Source organism: Zea mays, chromosome 6, assembly GCF_902167145.1.
Source record: "Zea mays cultivar B73 chromosome 6, Zm-B73-REFERENCE-NAM-5.0, whole genome shotgun sequence".
In the NCBI taxonomy this organism is placed as follows: Eukaryota; Viridiplantae; Streptophyta; class Magnoliopsida; order Poales; family Poaceae; genus Zea; species Zea mays.
In genome coordinates this window covers 102,645,981-102,668,907 of record NC_050101.1, presented here as the reverse complement: position 1 = coordinate 102,668,907, position 22,927 = coordinate 102,645,981, and the positions used below count along the sequence as shown (strand labels likewise).

General features: G+C 55.6%; 1 long non-coding RNA gene across 1 annotated transcript; it reads left to right on the top strand.

The window, feature by feature from the left end:
* Positions 1-9,958: 9,958 nt before the first annotated feature.
* LOC103629652 (uncharacterized) lies at positions 9,959-22,549 on the top strand. Its single transcript, XR_554555.2, has 2 exons — positions 9,959-10,045; positions 22,450-22,549. It is a non-coding gene; the product is annotated as an uncharacterized lncRNA (long non-coding RNA).
* The last annotated feature ends 378 nt before the right edge of the window (positions 22,550-22,927 follow it).

Sequence of the window (22,927 nt, the reverse complement as noted above, 5' to 3'; positions counted from 1 at the left end):
GCTCTATCAAAATCTACTAAGTATAGCTCACCCTCTAACACTCCCTTAAATGCTATTGAATCATCACTTCTTCTAAAGACAGTAACACCTATATCTGTAAAAAGACAGTTGTAGCCTATCTTACATAATTGTGAAACTGAAAGCAAGTTATAATCTAAGGAATCTACAAGAAAAACATTGGAAATGGAGTGATCAGGAGATATAGCAATTTTACCCAATCCTTTGACCAAACCTTGGTTTCCATCCCCGAATGTGATCGCTCTTTGGGGATCTTGATTTTTCTCATAGGAGGAGAACATTTTCTTCTCCCCTGTCATATGGTTTGTGCACCCGCTGTCGATGATCCAACTTGAGCCCTCGGATGCATAAACCTACAAAACAATTTTAGTTCTTGATTTTAGGTACCCAAATGGTTTTGGGTCCTTTGACATTAGATACAAGAACTTTGGGTACCCAAACACAAGTCTTTGACCCCTTGTGCTTGCCCCCAACATACTTGGCAACTACCTTGCCGGATTTGTTAGTTAAAACATAAGATGCATCAAAAGTTTTGAATGAAATTTTAGAATCATTTGATGCAATTGGAGTTTTCCTCTTAGGCAATTTTGCACGGGTTGATTGCCTAGAACTAGATGTCTCACCCTTATACATAAAAGCATGATTAGGGCCAGAGTGAGACTTCCTAGAATGAATTCTCCTAATTTTGCTCTCGGGATAACCGGCAGGGTACAAAATGTAACCCTCGTTATCCTGAGGCATGGGAGCCTTGCCCTTTACAAAGTTAAATAATCTTTTAGGAGGGGCATTAAGTTTGACATTGTCCCCCTTTTGGAAGCCAATGCCATCCTTGATGCCAGGTCGTCTCCCACTATAGAGCATGCTTCTAGCAAATTAAATTTTTCATTTTCTAAGTCACGCTCGGCAATTTTAGCATCTAATTTTGCTATATGATCATTTTGTTGTTTAATTAAAGTCATATGATCATGAATAGCATCAATGTTAACATCTCTACATCTAGTGCAAATAGTAACATGCTCAATGGTAGATGTAGAGGGTTTGCAAGCATTAAGTTCAACAATCTTAGCATGTAAAATATCATTGTTATCTCTAAGATCGAAAATTATAACATTGCAAACATCTAATTCTTTAGCCTTAGCAATTAATTTTTCATTATCATTTCTAAGGCTAGCAAGAGAATCATTCAATTTTCAATCCTAGCAATCAAATTAGCATTATCATCTCTAAGATTGGAAATTGAATCATCACATACATTTGAATCAACCTTAGCTATTAGACTAGCATTCTCATTTCTAAGGTTGACAATATCATCATGGCAAGTGCTTAGCTCACTAGATAGTTTTTCACATTTTTCTACTTCTAGAACGTAAGCATTTTTAACCTTAACATGCTTCTTGTTTTCTTTAATTAGGAAGTCCTCTTGAGAGTCCAAGAGATCATCCTTCTCATGAATAGCACTAATTAATTCATTTAGTTTTTCCTTTTGTTGCATGTTTAGGTTGGCAAAAAGGGTGTGCAAATTATCCTCCTCATCACTACAATTATCCTCATCACTAGAGGTTTCATATTTAGTGGAGGACTTTGATTTTACCTTCTTCCTTTTGCCGTCCTTTGCCATGAGGCACTTGTGGCCGACGTTGGGGAAGAGGAGTCCCTTGGTGACGATGATGTTGGCGACGTCCTCATCGGAGGAGGAGTCGGAGGAGCTCTCGTCGGAGTCCCACTCGCGACATACATGGGCATCGCCGCCCCTCTTCTTGTGGTACCTCTTCTTTTCTCTCCTCTTTCCCTTCTTGTCGTCGCCCCTGTCACTATCACTAGATAACAAACATTTAACAATGAAATGACCGGGCTTACCACATTTGTAGCAAACTTTCTTGGAGCGGGGCTTGTAGTCCTTCCCCCTCCTTTGCTTGAGGATTTGGCGGAAACTCTTGATGATGAGCACCATCTCCTCATTGTCGAGCTTAGAGGCGTCGATGGGTTGTCTACTTGATGTAGACTCCTCCTTTTTCTCCTCCGTTGCCTTGAATGCAACCGGTTGTGCTTCGGACGTGGAGGGGCCATCTAGCTCGATGATTTTCTTTGAGCCTTTGATCATCAACTCAAAGCTCACAAAGTTTCCTATTACTTCCTCGGGAGACATTAGTGTATATCTAGGATTACCTCGAATTAATTGAACTTGCGTAGGATTAAGAAAAACGAGGGATCTTAGAATAACCTTGACCATCTCATGGTCATCCCATTTGGTGCTCCCGAGGTTGCGCACTTGGTTCACCAAGGTCTTCAAGCGGTTGTACATGTCTTGTGGCTCCTCCCCTTGGCGAAGCCGGAAGCGACCGAGCTCCCCTCGATCGTCTCCCGCTTGGTGATTTTGGTCACCTCATCTCCTTCGTGCGCGGTCTTGAGTATGTCCCAAATCTCCTTGGCGCTTTTTAACCCTTGCACCTTGTTATACTCCTCTCGACTTAGAGAGGCGAGGAGTATAGTGGTGGCTTGAGAGTTGAAGTGTCGGATTTGGGCGACCTCGTCCGAATCATAGTCTTCATCCCCCGGTGATGGTACCTGTACTCCAATCTCAACAACATCCCAAATGCTAGTGTGGAGTGAGGTTAGATGATGCCTCATTTTATCACTCCACATATTATAATCTTCACCATCAAACATGGGTGGTTTGCCTAATGGGACTGAAAGTAATGGAGTACGTTTTGGAATGCGAGGGTAGCGTAGGGGAATCTTACTAAACTTCTTACGCTCATGGCACTTAGAAGTTACGGACGGCGTGTCGGAGCCGGAGGTGGATGGCGACGAGGAGTCGGTCTCGTAGTAGACCACTTTCCTCATCTTCTTCTTCTTGTCACCGCTCCAACGTGACTTGTTGTGTGAAGGGGATCCCTTCACCTTGTTGGTGGACTCCCCGGATGGAGCCTTCCCATGGCTTGTGGCAGACTTCTCGCCGGTCCCAATCCCCCTCTTGGCGGATGCTCCCGACATCACTTCGAGCGGTTAGACTCTAATGAAGCACCGAGCTCTAATACCAATTGAAAGTCGCCTAGAGGGGGGGGGGGTGAATAGGGCGAATCTGAAATTTACAGACTTAACCACAACTACAAGCCAGATTAGCGTTTGAAATATAAACGAGTCCGAGAGAGAGGGCGGAAAACAAATCACAAGCAAATAAAGAGTGAGACACAATGATTTGTTTTACCGAGGTTCGGTTCTTGCAAACCTACTCCCCGTTGAGGTGGTCACAAAGACCGGGTCTCTTTCAACCCTTTCCCTCTCTCAAACGGTCACTTAGACCGAGTGAGCTTCTCTTCTCAATCAAACGGAACACAAAGTTCCCGCAAGGACCACCACACAATTGGTGTCTCTTGCCTTGGTTACAATTGAGTTTGATCACAAGAAGAATGAGAAAGAAAAGAAGCAATCCAAGTGCAAAAGCTCAAATGAACACAAATGTCACTCTCTCTAGTCACTATTTGATTTGGAGTGATTCCGAACTTGGGAGAGGATTTGATTTCTTTGGTTGTGTCTAGAATTGAATGATATAGCTCTTGTAATGTGTTGAAGATGAAAACTTGGATGCCATTGAATGTGGGGTGGTTGGGGTATTTATAGCCCCAACCACCAAAAATGGTCGTTGGAAGGCTGCTGTCGTATGGCGCACTGGACAGTCCGGTGCGCCACTGGACACTGTCCGGTGCGCCAGCCACGTCAGCAGACCGTTGGGGTTCGACCGTTGGAGCTCTGACAGGTGGGGCCTCTGGGCTGTCGGGTGGTGCACCGGACAGGTCCTGTAGACTGTCCGGTGTGCCAACTGCGCGTCCTCTGTCCTCTGTGCGCGCAGGCGCGCATTAAATGCGTTGCAGTCGACCGTTGCGCGCGAAGTAGCTGTTGCTCCGCTGGCACACCGGACAGTCCGATGTGACACCGGACAGTCCGGTGAATTATAGCGGAGCACCCTTCCATTTTTTCGAAGGTGAGGAGTTCAGCCTTGAGTGCCCTGGTGCACCGGACACTGTCCGGTGGTGCACCGGACAGTCCGGTGCGCCAGACCAGGGTGCCTTTTGGGATGTTTTTAGCTCTCTTTATTTGAACCCATCTTTGGTCTTTTTCTTGGCTTGTTGTGAACCTTTGGCACCTATAAAACTTATAGACTAGAGCAAACTAGTTAGTCCTAGTATTTGTGTTGGGTAATTCAACCACCAAAATCAATTAGGAAGGAGGTGTAAGCCTAATTCCCTTTCAAAAAGGCATAAGAGACGATTGTTAGAGCTTTGGTAGGGAGAAGTAGGAGAAGATCGGATCAGAGACGGGGAATAGAGGAAGAAGGGAGATGATGAACCATAGTTTTTTACGACGACATTTCTGTATCTAGAATAGTCTCGCCTTCGTCACATGGCGGCATACATATGTGGCCAACTGGACTTAGCACAAATGCTTACGCGGCCCACTCCAGCCTGGACAACCGAACGTTACCGCACCTCGACCGTGGTTCGCACGCTTCTTCGATCCTTGTCACACCCGGTTTTGGAAGGCAAACCGAATGCGAACCATGTATGTGCCAGGATCAGAAAAATCATGTACACAATGATTACATAGTTGGACATCATCACATATTGCTCAAAGTAATAGCAGAAATAATACTTTATTACATCAAGATGTCCAAGACATCCACAGAGTCATTAACTTGACATAGTCATTAACTTGACATAGTCATTAACATAATCAAAGTGCGGATACGAAACGTAGAAGATAAGGCCTTCACAGGCAGCTGACTGGGGGTTTGCCACTAAACACGACTAGAACTCATCGAAGTCCTGAAACTCCTGAAAGTCCTCCATGTTGCCATCATCTTCTCGTGAGCACTGATTGTAATGGGGACAACCTGGGGTTGGGTGGTTTTTAAAACAAGGGTGAGTACACATCAACGTACTCAGCAAATGTCCCATTTGGCTAAAGTGGACTAGTTATATGTGAAGTTAAGCTCAAAGCAGTTGCTTTTAGTTGGTAAGGTATTTATTACTAGTAGTGAAAGGATCACGATGCCCAAGAGGGGGGTGAATCGGGCTTTTCTAATAATCAACACTAATTAAAACCTAAGCAAGAGCCCAACTTCACCCCAACAACTAGCACTAAGATAATAATACTAGAAATACAACAATGTTAAGACAATACTTCAAATACTTGCTAAACAAATACACAATGTAAAGTGCTCCAATTAAGTGCGGAATGTAAGGCAAGGTTTAGAAGACTCCTCCAATTTTTCCCGAGGTATCGAAGAGTCGACACTCTCCACTAGTCCTCGTTGGAGCACCCGCGCAAGGGTATCGCTCCCCTTGGTCCTCGCAAGAACCAAGTGCTCACTACGAGATGATCCTTTGCCACTCCGGCGCGGTGGATCCCTCGAGACCGCTTACAAACTTGAGTCGGGTCACCAACAAGATCTTCACGGTGATCACCGAGCTCCCAACGTCACCAAGCCGTCTAGGTGATGCCGATCACCAATAGTAACAAGCCGTAGACTTTCGCTTGACCAAGAGAAGCCTAATACAAGTGGTGTGTGCTCTAGGTGGCTCTCGCTAGCGCTAATGAGGAACAAATGCGGGATTAAGATTCTCTAATCTCCTCACTAGGCTTTTGGTGCTTGCAATGCTCTAGCAATGTGCTCGAATAAATGTGGGGTGCAAAACATTGAATATGGTGGGTGGAGGGGGTATAAATAGCCCTCACCCACCAACTAGCCGTTACAGGCATTTTACTGCGCACGGGCGCACTAGACAGTCCGGTGCGCCACCGGTGCGCCAACGATCATTTCCAACGGCTAGTTCTGACAGTTAGCCGTTGGACTCATGACACACCAGACACTGAATAGTCACTGTCCGGTGCACTGTCCGGTGCACTGTATGGTGCGCCACTATAATTCACTTCTGAAACAGGCGCACTCGGGTTTTGCTGCCCGGGGAGGCCTTCCCCTGGGCCAGCCTGGCCCACCTGGCAGATGGTGCACCGGACAGTCCGGTGCACACCGGACAGTCCGGTGCCCTAGGGCCAGAAACCCTACCTCTTGTTTTTCAGCTGATTTTCAAATCGGTTTTCGTTCTAACTTGTGAGTTCTAGAGTGACACCTAGCACTGTATGTGAGTGTGATTGTGCACCAACACTACACTAGAACTCTCTTGGTCAAACTACTCATTGACAACCCCTCTTTATAGTACGACTAAAAGAGAATAAAAGACCTAACTAAATCACGAGTGTCCACATCTCCTTGACACTCGGACTCCGTAGTCCTTCACCTTTTGTCTCATCGTTTTAGCCGTCGCTTCAAGTTCTTATCTCCGGGATTGTTTTCACTGTTGTAGCACTTCTACCTGTAATGTGACCTAACTTACCATTTGTCTCTGCAAAACACACGTTAGTCACATATAACATTACGTTGTCATTAATCACTAAAACCAACCAGGGGCCTAGATGCTTTCAATCTCCCCCTTTTTGGTGATTGATGACAACCCTACAAGATTTGTGAGAGTAGTTTGTTTTGAAGTTTCTATCAATAGAAAGGATGGTTAGTTATACTCAGTAATCTTTGACAGAGAGAATGTGTGTTGGGGGCCTTCGGCTTCCGAAGGTCCTCAAAAACATGATTTGGCAATGTTTTCCAAGTGAAATATGTGAACATGTATCTTCGGATTCAGATCATGAGCATACAGAGCATGGTCAGGACGAAGCCTGAGCGAGACGAAAGATGATTATGACGAAGGACAAGGTGATCACGAAGTTGTGCGCAAGAAAGCTTCGGCATGACAGTAGAAAAGGAGAACCGACTTAAAGATGAAAATGCAGATTAGACCTCGAAGAATTACTATAGAGTTATTAGCAAATATAAAGGGCATGAATGTAATTTTACATGGGCTGCGTCCCTTGCCTATAAATAGATGAACAGTACTCCCGTACTGTTCACGTTGACTTGGCATTCGCTTTTTGCATCACGCTTGTACCCTTGATTTCCTTCAAATCGAAGGTACATTTATAATTTGTTATTGTGAATATGGTAATGCAAATAAAAATAAGATGATGACAATTTTTATGTTATTTTTTGTATTTCGTATATGAATTCTTCCTCATCATTTATTGTACTTACGAAGGTTTTTCCTTCACAACCTTCGTCCGGAATTCATTACATCCCAAGGGAAATAATGTTTCGAAGGACGAAGGACTTTAACATTTAACACTTTTCATGTTGCCTTGTTCTTAACTCTTAGCATTTGAGAACAAGTCACCAACATTGGTGCCCACCTCCGGTGAACTCACTTCCACTTTTTGAGTTTCGAACACCTTCGGCAAGCATAGACCTTCGTCATGCCGCCAAAGAAAGCTTCAGCAATAGGGGCTGCAGCTCTGCAACCGCTGGACCCCAACCAGGAGACCCTCTCTCTTCGGGAGGCCCGAAGCCAGAAGAGGAAGGCCACCAGTCCAACGCCTCAGGAGGACGAATTGGATCAAGAGATCAGAGATATGGAGATGCTCCATCAACAGGTGCAAAGGAAGAAGGAAAAGATGGCTAGGCTAGCTGACCTGCAAAGGCAGATAGACAAAGCCTCTGAAGAAGTTCGTCATCTTACTCAAGATGAGCAGAACCGAAGGCCCCAGCACAGAGAGCTTCATCAGGAGGGCTTCTTCAATGAAGATGACTGGTATGAGAATTTCCATCATGGAAATTTTGCTTTTGATGATGCTTCTCCTCTGTCAGCAGAATTGCAGGCTACACCTTGGCCTCCGTCCTATAAGCCACCTCAACTACCCATGTATGACGGCCACTCAGATCCGAAGCAGTTTCTGATGAGCTACGAAGCAACAATATCTTCCTATGGTGGCAATACTGCAGTCATGGCAAAGTCTTTCGTCATGGCTGTCAAGAATGTTGCACAAACCTGGTACTCCTCTCTTCGGCCAGGAACAATCACATCATGGCAGAAGCTGAAGGATATGCTGATCACCAGTTTTCAAGGGTTTCAAACAAAGCCGGTCACTGCTCAAGCCTTATTCCAGTGCACCTAAGATCACGAAGAATATCTTCAGGCATATGTCCGAAGATTCTTACGCCTGAGGGCACAAGCGCCAATAGTGCCCAATGAAATTGTCATTGAGGCCATGATTAAGGGGCTTCGGCCGGGACCTTCAGCCCAATACTTTGCCAGAAAACCCCCTCAGACTCTAGAGAAATTGCTTCAGAAGATGGATGAATACATCCGCGCTGACAATGACTTTCGACAGAGAAGGGAGGAAGCTTACAGATTCTCCGAAATAGCCAGGGGCTTCGGAGGGAGGTTTCATCCTAGACATGTCAGATCGATTCATTCCACTCAGAATGATGACAGGGGAAGCTAGCAGCAGAGGCCGCAATATTCCTCCCAGGCTTCCCAGGCTTCGGGGCAGCAGCAGAGTTATCCTCGGCCTCCAGCTCCAAGGGGCAGAGGTGCCAAGGGCTTCGGAGGAAGATTTGGGGATCAGCCAAGGAAAATTTATTGCTTATTCTGTGGTGAGGACAAGGGCCACACCACCAGGATGTGCCATGTCACCATCTAGAAACAAAAAGAAATAGCAGAAGCTGCAGCCCAACAGACCTAGCCGAAGCAAGTCATGCATACTGCTTCGTACCATTCGCCTTATATCCCAGAGTATGTGGGTAACCATCCTGCAACTTCTGTTGCTTCGGCAAGTCAATCTCAGGCATCTTGGCAACAGCTTCCACCTCCACCACCAATGCAACGAGGCCAGCAGCCAGAAGGGAGTCAGCATACTCAACACCAACGAGACTTCAGAGAAGAGTCCGAAGCTCGCACAGTCAATAGTACTGTGCCAGAATCGAAGCACATTTATTGACAAATATCCTACCTCGGCAGCAGTTTTTGCATTCAGTATCATTTTCTTTTTAATAAGGAACAATTATTGAAAGTCTAAGTGTTTTTGTCGTTTTCAATTTCTTGTAATAGCTTCGCCTTTGCTATAGTACAAGTATACCTTCTCCACAGAATAACGGAGTCCAAAAAGTTGCCGAAGCATAAGGACTTATGGTTACGGGGTCAATCTTCGAAATAACAAAAAGTCGTTCCTAAGGGAGCGCAGCGTAAGTTTTCTGCTCAAAAGTCGTTCCGAAGGGAATGCAGAGCTTACAGCGAAAAATAAACGTTGACACTACAAGAAACTAATAAATGTTCGTGGGTTAACTTAAGAACGTGGGTACCGACGTTCTTAATTGAGTTAAGTTCATGGGTTTGTTGAAGAACGTGAGTACCCACGTTCTTAATTTAAATTCGTGCGCCCTAGATGAAACCGTCGAACTTATAGTATTAAGAACGTGGGTACCCACGTTCTTAATTTAAGTTCGTGGGCCACGTCGACACCGTCGAACTTAACCTAAACTAAATCGCTAGAGACCCGCGCGTGTATCTTCTATCCCGCCTACGCGCGTTGCCAGTCCCCGCTCCTCCACAGCGCCGCCGCCAGCCCACGCTCCCGCCGCCACCGCTCCTCCACCCCGCCCGCCGCCAGCCCGCTCCTCCACCGCGCCCGCACTCCTCTACCTCCACCGCGCGCGTCCGCCAGACCGCGCGCCGCCACCTCCACCCTAGCTGCGCTTCCTCCTCCAGATCGCGGCGCCCCGGTCCCATGGCCGCCCTCGTTTCTAGCTCCAGCTTCTCCGCCCGTCGTCCCTCTGCTCTCTAGCTCTAGATCGCACGCGCACGTAAAGACACGGAGCCTGCAGCCGAGGATGCCGCAGCCGCTGCGCCGGACTTGTGGGAGACGGCCAACATAGACGGGCCCATGAGCCGGCTCATCCTCTCCGCGCGACGCGTCTCGTCTTCTCCGGACTTCGCTGACGACCAGGATCCGCCCCAGCCGCCGCCCACACTGCAGCCGTAGGGCGCTCCTTCGGCTCCCTCAGATGCGCGCGAGGACCTGGTAGCCCAGGTCGATCAGTTCCTACGAGAGGCCCTCGAGAAGCCAAGGGAGAGGCTTTCTGGTAAAATTAACGCCTCCTCCGCAGTTAGTTTATCATTCCATTTGTTTATTATGCGATTCTACTAACTTGATATGGCGACAAAAAGGTTAGCTTAGAATTCGTGCAGAGTGTTCCTTGCTTGTTTTGAGATGTGCCCAAGCGGCTAGCTGCTTTATTCATAGGGTACATGTATTCTTGGTCTTACTTATTGTCGGGGACCATAATTAGGGGTACCCTCAAGACGCCTAATTCTCAGCTGGTAACCCCCATCAGCATAAAGCTGCAAAGGCCTGATGGGTACGATTAAGTCAGGGATCAGTCCACACGAGTGACTCGATCACGCTTCACCCGAGCCTAGCCTCGGCCAAGGGCAGCCGACCTCGAGAGACTTCCGTCTCGCCCGAGGCTCCCTTTTTATGGCGGACACATCACCGGCTCGCCCGAGGCCTTGGCTTCGCTCAGAAGCAACCTTGACTAAATCGCCACACCGACTGACCAAATTGCAGGGGCATTTAACGCAAAGGTGGCCTGACACCTTTATCCTGACGCGCGCCCCCGGCAGAGCCGAAGTGACCGCCATCACTCCACCGCTCCACTGGCCAGTCTGACAGAAGGGCAGCGCCGCCTGCGCCACTCCGACTACTGTGCCACTCGACAGAGTGAGTCTGACAGGCAGTCAGGCCTTGCCAAAAGCGCCACGGCGAACCCCGCTCCGCCCGACCCCAGGGCTCGGACTCGGGCTAAGACCCGGAAGACGGCGAACTCCGCTTCGCCCGACCCCAGGGCTCGGACTCGGGCTAAGACCCGGAAGACGGCGAACTCCGCTCCGCCCGACCCTAGGGCTCGGACTCGGGCTAAGACCCGGAAGACGGCGAACTCCGCTCCGCCCGACCCCAGGGCTCGGACTCGGGCTAAGACCCGGAAGACGGCGAACTCCGCTCCGCCCGACCCCAGGGCTCGGACTCGGGCTAACACCCGGAAGACGACGAAACTCCGCCTCGCCCGACCCCAGGGCTCGGACTCCGCCCTGGCCTCGGCCGAACGACTTCCGCCTCGCCCGACCCCATGGCTCGGGCTCGGCCTCGGCAACAGAAGACAGACTCGGCTTCGGAGGAGCCCCCATGTCACCCTGCCTAGGGCACAGACCCGCCACGTCAACAGGAAGCGCCATCATCATCCTACCCCGAATCGACTCGGGTCACGGAGAACAAGACCGGCGTCCCATCCGGCCAGCTCCGCCGGATGGGCAATGATGGCGCCCCACAAACTCTATGACGACTGTGGCCCCCAGCTCTCTTACGGAAGCAGGACGACGTCAGCAGGGACTCGACCGCTCCAACAGCTGTCCCTCCGCCAGGCTCCGATGCACCTCCGACAGCCACGACATCACGCCAGCAAGGTGCCAAGATCTCTCCGGCTGCCACATTGGCATGTACCTAGGGCGCTAGCTCTCCCTCCGCTAGACACGTAGCACTCTGCTACACCCCCCATTGTACACCTGGATCCTCTCCTTACGACTATAAAAGGGAGGACCATGGCCTTCTTAGAGGGGGTTGGCCGCGCGGGACCGAGGACGGGATAGGCGCTCTCTTGGGGCCGCTCGCTTCCCTCACCTGTGTGGACGCTTGTAACCCCCCTACTGCAAGCGCACCTGACCTGGGCGCGGGACGAACACAAAGGCCGCGGGACTTCCACCTCTCTCACGCTCGACTCCGGCCACCTCGTCTCTCCTCCCTTCGCGCTCGCCCACGCGCTCGACCCATCTGGGCTGGGGCACGCAGCACACTCACTCGTCGGCTTAGGGACCCCCCTGTCCCGAAACGCCGACAATTGGCACGCCAGGTAGGGGCCTGCTGCGTGCTGACGAACGACTCCCCGTCAAGCTCCAGATGGGCAGTCTCCAGCAACCTCTCCGCCCCGGGACGGTGCTTCGTTTCGGGACTCTTGAGTTCATGTCCTTCGACGGCAGCTACGACATGATACTTCTTCCACCGCCGCGCGACAACGACAATGGCGGCCGACAACCCGCCCGCCGGCGGCGGAATCGACAACATCTTCCCCGCGTGGTGGAAGAGAAACATTCGGGCTCGCTCCGTTCTCTCCCCCGCCAACGGAGGAGGAGGCGGGGCCATCAAGGCCAGGCGGGAGGCCGCGCTTCGTCGGCCGTCGAGCGAATCGACGCCCCCGACGTCCCGACGGAAGGCACGCTGGACGTCGACCTCGCGTTCAAGACGGAGGCAAGCGCCGTCCCCCCGCGACACGCCGACCCCGAGCAAGAAGACGACGCCGGCGCGCTCGCGGAAAGCCTGCAGGACGTCGCCCTCGTACCTGAGATGACGGTGCAACCAGTCCCCGATGTGACTACGTCGCTCCTCGTCGACTAAAAGGTACCGACTAACTCCCATCTTGCGTCATTTCGACTCGGCCTCAACCCGCCAAACGACCTCGCTTTGGCGGGCGCTCTCATTGAGGCGAGTGCAACCCCACTGGGGTTTCGTATGTGATCGCCTTGGGTCCGACTGACGGACGTCTCGACCTACGGGCCCTCTGGGTCCGAGGAAGATGACGATCCCAGCATCTGTTGGGATTTCTCCGGACTTGGCAACCCCATGCCATGCGGGACTTCATGACCGCATGTGACTACTGCCTATCCGACTGTTCCGACGGAAGCCGCAACCTTGGCGACGAGAGCTGCGGCCCAAGCCGCGGATGTTTCCACATCGAGCTAGGGGATCCCTCCGAAGGCAACCATCTCGGCATGCCGGAGGACGGTGATCTCCCTAGGCCGGTGCCTCGCGCCGACATCCCACGGGAGCTAGCTGTGGTCCCCGCTCCGGCGGGGGGTTACGACCCACAACTCGAGCAAGTCCGCGAGGCGCAGGCCAGGCTCAACGAGGGAACAGGAGCGCTTGAGCCGATCCGTCGGGACGTCGGACAGGCATGGGCGGGCCAACCCCTGGCCAGAGAAATACGTCGCCTGCCCAAAGGTCTCCAGCATCACGTCGCCAACGATGTCAAGGTCAGGCCGCCGCCCGCATCCAGCGGGGTTGGTCAGAACCTGGCAGCCACAGCGATGCTCATCCGCGCGATGCCGGAGCCATCAACCACCGAGGGTCGGCGAATCCAGGGAGAGCTCAAGAATCTCCTGGAAGGCGCTGCGGCCCGACGGGCCGAAAGCACTGCCTCCCGAAGGCAGGGATATCCCTCGGAACCTCAGGCCGCGACTTCCCGATTCATGCGGGAAGCCTCGGTCTACACCGGGCGCACGCGCAACACCGCGCCTGCGGCCCCGGGCCACCTCGGCAACGAGCACCCTCGGTGCGACCGTCAGGCCCACCTCGACGAAAGGGTGCGCCGAGGCTACCACCCCAGGCGTGGGGGGCGCTACGACAGCGGGGAGGATCGGAGTCCCTCGCCCGAACCACCCGGTCCGCAGGCCTTCAGTCGGGCCATCCGACGGGCGCCATTCCCGACCCGGTTCCGACCCCCGACTACTATCACGAAGTACTCGGGGGAAACGAGACCAGAACTGTGGCTCGCGGACTACCGCCTTGCCTGCTAACTGGGTGGAACGGACGACGACAACCTCGTCATCCGTAACCTCCCCCTGTTCCTCTCCGACACTGCTCGCGCCTGGTTGGAGCACCTGCCTCCGGGGCAGATCTCCAACTGGGACGACTTGGTCCGAGCCTTCGCTGGCAATTTCCAGGGCACATACGTGCGCCCCGGGAATTCCTGGGACCTTCGAAGCTGCCGGCAACAGCCGGGGGAGTCGCTCCGAGACTACATCCGACGATTCTCGAAGCAGCGCACCGAGTTGCCCAACATCACCGACTCGGATGTCATCGGCGCGTTCCTCGCTGGCACCACTTGCCGCGACCTGGTGAGCAAGCTGGGTCGCAAGACTCCCACCAGGGCGAGCGAGCTGATGGACATCGCCACCAAGTTCGCCTCTGGCCAGGAGGCGGTTGAGGCTATCTTCCGAAAGGACAAGCAGCCCCAGGGCCGCCCATCGGAAGAGGCTCCCGAGACGTCTACTCCGCGCGGCGCCAAGAAGAAAGGCAAGAAGAAGTCGCAATCGAAACGCGACGCCGCTGACGCGGACCTTGTCGCCGCCGCCGAGTACAAGAACCCTCGGAAGCCCCCTGGAGGTGCAAACCTCTTCGACAAGATGCTCAAGGAGCCGTGCCCCTACCATCAGGGGCCCGTCAAGCACACCCTCAAGGAGTGCGTTATGCTTCGGCGTCACTTCCACAGGGCCGGGCCACCCGCTGAGGGTGGCAGGGCCCGCGACGACGACAAGAACGAAGATCACCAAGCAGGAGAGTTCCCCGAGGTCCGCGACTGCTTCATGATCTATGGAGGGCATACGGCGAATGCCTCGGCTCGGCATCGCAAGCAAGAGCGCCGGGAGGTCTGCTCGGTGAAGGTGGCGGCACCAGTCTACCTGTACTGGTCCGACATGCCCATCACCTTCGACCAGGCCGACCAACCCGACCATGTGCCGAGCCCGGGGAAATACCCGCTCGTCGTCGACCCCGTCGTCGGCAATGTCAGGCTCACCAAGGTCCTGATGGATGGGGGCAGCTGCCTCAACATCATCTACGCCGAGACCCTCAAGCTCCTGCGCGTCGATCTGTCCTCCGTCCGAGCAGGCGCTGCGCCCTTCCACGGGATCATCCCTGGGAAGCGCGTCCAGCCCCTCGGGCGACTCGACCTCCCCGTCTGCTTCGGGACGCCCTCCAACTTCCGAAGGGAGACCCTGACGTTCGAGGTGGTCGGGTTCCGAGGAACCTACCACGCCGTACTAGGGAGGCCATGCTACGCGAAGTTCATGGCCGTCCCCAACTACACCTACCTGAAGCTCAAGATGCCGGGCCCCAACGGGGTCATCACCGTCGGCCCCACGTACAAACACGCGTTCGAATGCGACGTGGAGTGCGTGGAGTACGCCGAGGCCCTCGCCGAGTCCGAGGCCCTCATCGCCGACCTGGAGAACCTCTCCAAGGAGGTGCCAGACGTGAAGCGCCATGCCGGCAGCTTCGAGCCAGCGGAGACGGTCAAGGCCGTCCCTCTCGACCCCAGTGGCGACACCACCAAGCAGGCCCGGATCGGTTCCGGGCTCGACCCCAAATAGGAAGCAGTGCTCGTCGACTTTCTCCGCGCAAACACCGACGTCTTTGCGCGGAGTCCCTCGGACATGCCCGGCATACCAAGGGATGTCGCCAAACACTCGCTGGATATTCGGGCCGGGGCCCGATCCGTCAGGCAGCCTCTGCGCCTCGGTCATCAAGAAAGGGTCGGCCTCGCCTTGGCAGAGCCCGACCCTCCCTCGGGGGCTAAAAACGGGGAACCCCTCTGCGTCAAGATCTTTTTTAAATCAAAAAAGGGGCCTCTTGCGTTCTCCCAGCTACGTTCTCCCGGCTATGTCAGAAGCAGGGTCTCGAGGAGCGAACGCGGGTACATGAAAATGGCAAGGCCGACTGAGCCGAGGAACTCCCGTACCTCCGGGTTAGGGATACCTCACTCATCACCTGCCACGAAGAATGGCCCAACTCGAGAAGCCACCCTATTATTGATGAGCCAGGACGAACATGCAGATGGAAAGAAAGGAGAGTACGACTCCATGCAAGAAAGACAAAAGTGTTCAGGCCTCAGCGGCCATGGTGAGACGCACATTCAACAAGAAACTGTTCAAACGAGAATCAGGCGCCGCCTTGGGAAGGAGCCGCGCCTTCAGCTCCACCCCCGCCATCGGTGGGGTCCATCTCGGCCTCCGGTGACGTCGCAGGGGGAAGGACCTCCGCCTCAAAGGTGGTCGCCAGCACCACGCTCGGGCCCGCGGCGACCGCGTCAAGCCGCTGCACCTCCGCTAAAGCAGCATCGTCTTCGTCGGGAAGACAGTACCCCTCACTAACCCGCTCCAGGTCCACAACGTAGTGGGAAGCGAGCACGGCGAAGGCTCGCCTGACGCCGTGGCGTAGCGCTTCGCGGACTCTGCCGCGGGCGTGACCGCCCAAGGCTCAAAGGCGACTCTGAGGGGAGCTTCCTGAAGGGACGTCGCCGGAGCCGAGGACACGATAAAAGTCCGAGACGGCCTCGGACATGGCCGCGAGGTCCGCCTCCCTCTGCTCGGCGGCCCCGGCAAGCGCCTCAGCAAGCGCCTTGGCGGACTCGTCAAGGGCGGACTCAAGCTCTGCAAGCAACCAGGAGAAATACCTCAAGCACAAGCAAAGGAAACGGACAAGAAAAAGAACTAGGGAGGAACAAGACGTACTTCCGGCTCGGGCACGGTGCACCGAGGCCGCGACCTGGGCCGCGGCTAAGTCAGCCGCAAGGGTCTCGGCTCGGCTTTCGGCCTCGGCAGCCCGGCCCTGAAGTCGGTCCCGTTCCTCGACGACCTGGACGAGCTCCGATCGCTGCTGTTGCGCCTCCGCACGCGCTGCTGCCACCTCGGCTCTCAGGTCGGCGCAGAGCAGCTGGAGGTCCGCCACCTTGGCATCCTGCTGAGAAAGGCGCGTGGTCGCCCCGGCGAGCGAGGACCTCAGGGATCGCAGCGAGCCCCAGACATCAACCTCGCGGCGGATGAACGACGACTTGGCGGCGCTCCGGTCCGTCAGATCCTGGGGAAAGGAAACAGGGCGTCACGACGAGTGTCTCGCTCACAGAAGGAAAAAAGGTATGCCCGAAACCGCTACCTGGAGGATTTTGGGGACGTCTCTGCAGAAAACCTCCAGCGACGACCGGAGCGACCCCACCGTTGCCTCTGCGCACTCGCGGAGCTCACCCCAGGACTGGTCCTCCTGCTCATCATCGAGAACGAAGACGGGGTCCGAGGCCTCGCGGGTCCGGAATCGGAGCAACGGGCGCCAGGCCTCGGGGCTCCGCCGCACAGCGATGAGGCTGTCACCCGGCTGGACGGATTGCGCGACCGCGCCCACCTCTGCTGAGGTCTTGGGCGCTGACGCATCAGCCATCCCGGCGCTGGCGGCAACTGGACACCCTTCGACAGGGACGGCGGCAACCTCGGCGGTGGCAGGCGCCGGCATGACCGGCACGACAGGCGAACTCAGGGCCGCGTGGGCGTCAGCCGCCTCCTCAACCACGATCGCCGCCTCGGCTGAAGAGCCGGCCTCGGGAGCCCGCTCCTCCAAGATTGGCGACGTCCGAGCCCCCGATGCGGAGTACCCCGCGAAAGGGTCGGCAGAATGGCGCTGGCCACACAGTTCGGCGCCGTCTTGAGGGCCTTCCGGGGTGCCAGGTCGGTCTGGCCATGACTTCGCTTGCTGGATAAAAAAAAAGGGGGATCACAACCGAGACATACGAATGGGAAGCCAAGACGAAGACGTTCCGAGGTACTCACCCACTCCGGGCCATGATCCACCGCACCTGGGGGGAGCCTTCTTGGATCCCGGCCCCCGAAACAGCCGCCGAGGTCCGCTTCGCCGGCGCTTGGGGCGCCTGGGAGGCAGATTCCTCAGGCACGGCCACGACGACCTGAGGGTCACCCCCATGCGCCACCGACACGAGCGGCGGCCCCTGGGGAACAGACGCCTTGGCCTGGACCCCCGGAACTGCTTCAGCTCCTCCGGCTGAGGGGTCAGGTGACCTCTCGGTTCGCCCCCGTGCCTCGGGTCGGGAGCCCGACGCCCCGACTTCGGGGGCTGACGGAGTCGGCCCGCTCGGGGGCTGGCTCGACGGCTCCTGGCCACACCCCAGGCCGAGGCTGAGGCCGAGACGGGCGGCCATGTCATCATCGTTATCATCATCATCGTCGTCATCGTCGTCGGGCGTCTCCGGCGACGGCTCCCTCGGGAGTCCGTCCCTCTCCTGCTGGCGACGGCGCTTCTCCAAGGCGTCCCGAGCCCGCCTCCGCTCGCGGGCCCGGGCCTTCTCCGCGTCCTTCTTTTTCTTCTTCTCCTCCGCGGCGACTCGCCGCGCTGCACGGTCCACCGCGTCCTCCGGGACCCGTGGCAGGGAGGGTTTGTGCCACCCCACATCCTAAAAGGAGGGGAGAAAAGAACCCGATCATAAGGATCCGGAGCGACCAGATATACGAAGAAGGGAGGAGCGAACACTCACCAAAGTCACGCACCCCTGGTCGGGGCGCATTCGAAGCTGGGAGTATGCGTGGGGGTCCGGCTTCCCCATCGCGGCCGACACCCGCCATTGGAGGGCGTTGAAGGGGAGAGGATCTGGGGACATTCGTGAGCCCTCCCAGTCAGCTTCCGGGGTCATCTCCCAGAGCGGCAGCCGCCGCTCCGCCAATGGGAGCACCCTCCGACGGTGGATAGCGGCGATCACTCCCGCAGCGGTAAGTCCCCCCTCCCGCAACTCCTTCAGGGCCTGGAGAAGGGGCTCGAGATTCTTCTGCCTCTCGTGCGGGGTCCCGTGGCGCCAGGCGTCGGTGGCAGCCGTAACTACTCGCTGGGAAAACGGTGGGAGCAACTCACCGTCATTCCGGAGGTAGAACCACCGGCGCTGCCACCCCTTGTTCGAAGACGCAAGAATGGCAGGAATGTACTGCAACGCCCGCGACTGCCTCAACAAGAGAGTGCAGCCGCCGGCCCGCACCGCTGCACGGATCCTCCTCTCCCCCGTCGACAGGGCGAAAGGCTCGGCGAGAAAGAGGTGAGTCCACAAATCCCAATGAGGAGCGATCCCCAAGTACCCTTCGCATAACGCTACGAAAATAGCGGCCTGCGAGATGGAGTTGGGGGAGAGGTTGTGCAACTCCACCCCGTAGTGGAATAGGATGGCCCGCATAAAGCGGCCCGTCGGCACACCAAAACCCCGCTCATGAAAGGAGACGAAGCTCACGACATACCCCGGCGGTGGGGACGGAGCGGCTCCGCCCACGGGAGGAATCCACTCTGGCCGCTGCTTGTCGGTGAGGGCGTGGAGCAAACCTTCGCCGACCAGCTCCTCCAGATCACTCGCCGTCACCGTGGAGAAGGTCCACGGATCGCGCGGGGGGATTATGGTCACTCGATCCGCCATCACCAAGATGGAGAAGATGGCGGCGCGGGGGGCAGGGGGGGCGGTTTCTCTCTCCTCCGACTAAAGTTTCCCGGGTTGCGAAAACCTAAAGGGAAAAGAAGGGAGCAGAGCAAAGAACCGTCACCGAACCCCCTCTCAAGTATATGAAGGCCAGGGCGAAACCGTTTTCAGCACACCGCCTGAACCGGACGCGGGATTCGAAAAGCGCGAAGCGGTACAGCCGTTCCTCAAACGGCTCGCGCACGTGTAACGGCCGCCCCGCCAACCACCCGCCCCGTCGCATTTACTCCGCGGCGGGACAGGCGGCGCCTCTGACGGGAGGAGCGCGCGACGCTTCACCTTCGCCGTAATAACCGCGTCTGAAAAGGTACGCCACGTCATTCGATTTCGTATCCTTTTCCTTTTTTCTCTTTCTCTATCTCTTGCAACAGGGACCGGGAAAGGGGGATACCCCGAAAAGGACCCTTCTCCGCGAAGGAACCGGGCTCCGAGCCCCCCCTACTGATCAGGGGTTCGAAGACTGGCCCTCCGAAGGGTTCAACAGTCGCCCCAGATCGCGTGGGCCCGACACCCACTACTGGTCAGGGGTTCGAAGGCCAGCCCCCCGAAGGGTTCCATGGCCGCCTCAGGCTACTCGGGCTCCGCGCCCATTACTGATCCGGGGTTCGAAGGCTGGCCCCCGAAGGGTTCACAGTCGCCTCAGACACCGAGCGAGGGATGACCAGGGGTACGTTCGATACATAACCGAGGCTCGGGCTGCGCTCCCGAGGTACCCTAGGACATTTCCGAGACCAGCGGGAACGATCTTGTAACGGAATCCCATCGGAGGGAGGCATCGAGCCCTCGGACCCCGTCGCCAGGGGACCGGGTCCGGCAAATCACCCGCAGGTACTTTTGGGCGTGCCTCTGGGCCCCTAGCCGACCCCCAACGAACGGGGCACGGACGTCCACTCGGATTACCCGCTTGCAGCTCACCGGAGACACCATGTTCGGTGCCCATCGAGGGTAACATGGCGCACTCCCCCCTCCTCCTTGCGGAAAGGCGACGTAGGGGCGTATGTAAAAAGTCGAGTCTGTCCCTGATCGTCCTCTCGCCCTGTGCAGAGGCTCGGGGGCTGCTCTCGCAAAAACCGGCTCCGGCCAAATCGTTGACAGCGTCAACATACCAGCCCGAGAGCTTGGGCCCCGACCGTGCACCCGGGCTACGGCCAGTTCGCATGAGGGAACGACCAGACCAGCCGAAGCGTTACGCGAGGTATTAAGACCTCGAAGGAGCGTAACCACTCCTCCGAGGCCTCGGGGGCTACACCCGGCGGGTGCGCTCGCGCGCACCCACCGGAACGAAATGCAACCGAGAAAGGCTGGTCCCCTTGCAAAAAAGTGCGACGAAAGCCTCCAAGCGAGTGCTAACACTCCCTTCGAGGCTCGGGGGCTACTGTCGGGGACCATAATTAGGGGTACCCTCAAGACGCCTAATTCTCAGCTGGTAACCCCCATCAGCATAAAGCTGCAAAGGCCTGATGGGTACGATTAAGTCAGGGATCAGTCCACACGAGTGACTCGATCACGCTTCACCCGAGCCTAGCCTCGGCCAAGGGCAGCCGACCTCGAGAGACTTCCGTCTCGCCCGAGGCCCCCTTTTTATGGCGGACACATCACCGGCTCGCCCGAGGCCTTGGCTTCGCTCAGAAGCAACCTTGACTAAATCGCCACACCGACTGACCAAATTGTAGGGGCATTTAACGCAAAGGTGGCCTGACACCTTTATCCTGACGCGCGCCCCCGGCAGAGCCGAAGTGACCGCCGTCACTCCACCGCTCCACTGGCCAGTCTGACAGAAGGGCAGCGCCGCCTGCGCCACTCCGACTACTGTGCCACTCGACAGAGTGAGTCTGACAGGCAGTCAGGCCTTGCCAAAAGCGCCACGGCGAACTCCGCTCCGCCCGACCCCAGGGCTCGGACTCGGGCTAAGACCCGGAAGACGGCGAACTCCGCTCCGCCCGACCCCAGGGCTCGGACTCGGGCTAAGACCCGGAAGACGGCGAACTCCGCTCCGCCCGACCCCAGGGCTCGGACTCGGGCTAAGACCTGGAAGACGGCGAACTCCGCTCCGCCCGACCCCAGGGCTCGGACTCGGGCTAAGACCCGGAAGACGGCGAACTCCGCTCCGCCCGACCCCAGGGCTCGGACTCGGGCTAACACCCGGAAGACGACGAAACTCCGCCTCGCCCGACCCCAGGGCTCGGACTCCGCCCTGGCCTCGGCCGAACGACTTCCGCCTCGCCCGACCCCATGGCTCGGGCTCGGCCTCGGCAACAGAAGACAGACTCGGCTTCGGAGGAGCCCCCACGTCACCCTGCCTAGGGCACAGACCCGCCACGTCAACAGGAAGCGCCATCATCATCCTACCCCGAATCGACTCGGGTCACGGAGAACAAGACCGGTGTCCCATCCGGCCAGCTCCGCCGGATGGGCAATGATGGCGCCCCACAAACTCTATGACGACTGTGGCCCCCAGCTCTCTTACGGAAGCAGGACGACGTCAGCAGGGACTCGACCGCTCCAACAGCTGTCCCTCCGCCAGGCTCCGATGCACCTCCGACAGCCACGACATCACGCCAGCAAGGTGCCAAGATCTCTCCGGCTGCCACATTGGCATGTACCTAGGGCGCTAGCTCTCCCTCCGCTAGACACGTAGCACTCTGCTACACCCCCATTGTACACCTGGATCCTCTCCTTACGACTATAAAAGGGAGGACCAGGGCCTTCTTAGAGGGGGTTGGCCGCGCGGGACCGAGGACGGGATAGGCGCTCTCTTGGGGCCGCTCGCTTCCCTCACCTGCGTGGACGCTTGTAACCCCCCTACTGCAAGCGCACCTGACCTGGGCGCGGGACGAACACGAAGGCCGCGGGACTTCCACCTCTCTCACGCTCGACTCCGGCCACCTCGCCTCTCCCCCCTTCGCGCTCGCCCACGCGCTCGACCCATCTGGGCTGGGGCACGCAGCACACTCACTCGTCGGCTTAGGGACCCCCCTGTCCCGAAACGCCGACACTTATATATTGTGTGGTATCTTTATGTACTTCATCCCTTATGGCTTGCTACTATAGTGAGGTATCTGGAAAATGTGACTGGTGTTTTCCATACAATTTATGTCCTTTTCATGTGTGCAAACATGTTGGTCCCATGGGATAAGAGATTTTGTACAACCATCAGATAGTAAAACCCCGTTCGAAAAATTATGAATTGCAAGTGTTTGTTCCAAGCAGCTTGTGCATCTGATGGTCGCATGGTTCTACTATTTAACCTAATTATTACCAACTGGAACTTTACATTTTGACTGTTCCATTGCCTAATGCTTTAATATTAATCGAAAAAATACGGCCAGTCCTTGTATTTGACTCCAGTCTATTCCTTTCTGCAGTGCTAAGAATGGAGCAAGAAATTTTGAAGTTCATTCATGACCCTAGTCGTACAGAGTATGAATTCAATGGCCTTCCAACTTCGTATCTGCGTCTTGCTGCACATCGCCTGGCACAGCATTACTTCCTGCAGTCCATTGCCATACCAGACAACAGTTTGCCTGATGGAACTGGTTCACATATCATCCTTCGTAAGACAACATTCGACTGCCGACTGCCTGCTGTCCGCCTTGCAGATATTCCAGTTAATCTGCCACAAGAAGACATCTCTGTGGCGAAAGTAGCTATTAAGCAGAGACCTCAAAAGAATTTCCATGGCATGAACAGCTCAAGTGCTCACTCTTCTAGAGACAACCTCCAAAAAAGCGTCGAAGAACTAGGTTGATTAGCTGAATTTTATTTCCTGAATTTTATATTTCCACCAAATGCCATTGATTAGCATTGTTCTCATGGGTCTCGGGAAAAGAGAAAACCAGGTTG